Source organism: Vipera ursinii (genome assembly GCF_947247035.1).
Source record: "Vipera ursinii genome assembly, chromosome: 3".
NCBI lineage: Eukaryota > Metazoa > Chordata > Lepidosauria > Squamata > Viperidae > Vipera > Vipera ursinii.
The window spans coordinates 111,089,526-111,091,516 of NC_139516.1; the positions used below are offsets into that span (position 1 = coordinate 111,089,526).

Here is a 1,991-nt window from a genome sequence, read left to right on the forward strand (position 1 = left end):
TTTTATTAGATTATCTTGAGTGACTGGAATGTGGATTAGAAGACATTACAATACAGTTAAAATTAGACCGCCAGTTTAGTTTGAAGTAGCAAAATGAGATAAATAATAATTAGAAACAGAAAGTCTTATAACACTTGGAAATCCCTGGGGGTAGGGAACAGAAAGGAAATTTATTTAGACTAGGTGCACAAAGATGTAGGATCTCCTTGTTTGCGATCTGTCCTTTAACCAAATGTAGCCACTGTGATTTGTAAACCAGTGTTTTTCAACCATTTTTGGGCAAAGGCACACTTGTTTCATGAAAAAAATCATGAGGCACTCCACCGTTTTCCACACCGTTGGACCTCCCCACGGTCGCTACACGAATGGTCGTAAGTTGAGGATGGCCTGTGTTCTCAAGGGGTTGGACTAGACTAGATGACCTCCAAGGTCCCTTCCAACTTCTTCTTCTTCTTCTTCTTCTTCTTCTTCTTCTTCTTCTTCTTCTTCTTCTTCTTCTTCTTCTTCTTCTTCTTCTTCTTATTATTATTATTATTATTATTATTATTATTATTATTATTATTATTATTATTATTATTAGCCTCTTTATTTTATTTTATTTTGGGGCTTTTGTTTGTTTGTTTTTGCTGTGAAGGAAAAGGAAAGCTTGCATTTCTTTTTAATTTATCTTTCTGTATTTTCTTTTTTCCCTTCTTTTCTTTCTTCCTTCCTTCCCTCTCTTCCCTCCCTCTCTTTTCTTTCTTTATCTTCCTTCCTTCCTTTCTCTCTCCCACTTTCTTTCCCTCCCTCTCTCAATTTCTTGCTTTCTACTTGTTGTGGAAATTGGAAGCTACTTGCATTTCTTTTTAATTTTTCTTTCTGCATTTTTCTCCTTCATTTATTTTTCTTTCTTTCTTTCTTTTCTCTTTCTTTCTTTCTATCTTCCTTCCTTTCTTTCCTGCCTTTCTCTCTCCCACTTTCTTTCCCTCCCTCTCTCAATTTCTTGCTTTCTACTTGTTGTGGAAACTGGAAGCTACTTGCATTTCTTTTTAATTTTTCTTCCTGCTTTTTTTCCTTCCTTCCTCCCTTCCTCTCTCTCTCTCTTTCTTTTCTATTCTCCTTTTTTTCTTTCTCCCTCCCTTTTCCCCTTCCCCCTTTCTCCTTTTTTCCCTTCCTTTTTTCTTTCTTTCTCACCTTTACCATCAAAAGCACTTCACTCCAGAGGGGGGGAACCCCAAAGGTTTTTAATTGCTTTGGTCCAAAGGACATTTTATTATGCAATGTATCAAAAGGACAGGTTAAAAAAAATCAGCCATGTAATTTTTCAGACGCAAGCGAAGCCTCCAAGAGCGAAGCGGTCAGATCCCTCTATTTCGGGCTGGGGCGAGGGGTCGCGGCGAGCAACCAGGCAGCCGACCAGGCGGGAGTCTCGCATCCTCAGCCACGCGGGGAGTAAGGAGTAAGCGGCGCGTGCTGGGGAAGAAGAGCTTTTTCGAACATTGCAGGCAACCAACCACGCGACAGCTCAGGCGAGCCGGGCTGGCTGCCCGTCCGTCCTCTTCCGATAAGCGAGCCGGTTGCCTCTCCCCAGCTTCTCTCTCTTCAGCAAGAGACCCTCCGAAGCCAGAGAAGGGGGCGGAGCTACGCTGCCGTGGAGCCCTGGTGCCTAGAGAGGTCGAGCCCACTTCTTTTCCCGGGCTTTTGCTTCCAGCAAAGTAGGGCCGTCAGCTTAGCCAAGGCTCCCCGCCAGAGAGTCTTGCAGCACCGCTCCGCCCGTGGCTGTTCCTCCTCCTCTTCCTCCTCCTCTCACCGCTGTCTCCTAGGTCAATTCTTCCCACGGCACACCAGGCAACATCTCGCGGCACACTAGTGTGCCGTGGAACAGTGGTTGAAAAACACTGTTGTAAACCATGCTTTCTGACTTAGCACAATAGACAGTAATGGGTTTTTCTCTAGACAACTTATAACTGTGGTTTAATGTGGTGTCTTGAATTTAATATTTGGTTTTTGCC

General features: G+C 43.4%; 1 long non-coding RNA gene across 1 annotated transcript; it reads right to left on the bottom strand.

The window, feature by feature from the left end:
- Positions 1-676: 676 nt before the first annotated feature.
- Positions 677-1,759, bottom strand: LOC310637342. The gene is made up of 2 exons (XR_014491915.1): positions 994-1,759; positions 677-920 (listed from the first exon to the last, which is right to left on the bottom strand). It is a non-coding gene; the product is annotated as an uncharacterized lncRNA (long non-coding RNA).
- Positions 1,760-1,991: the final 232 nt, after the last annotated feature.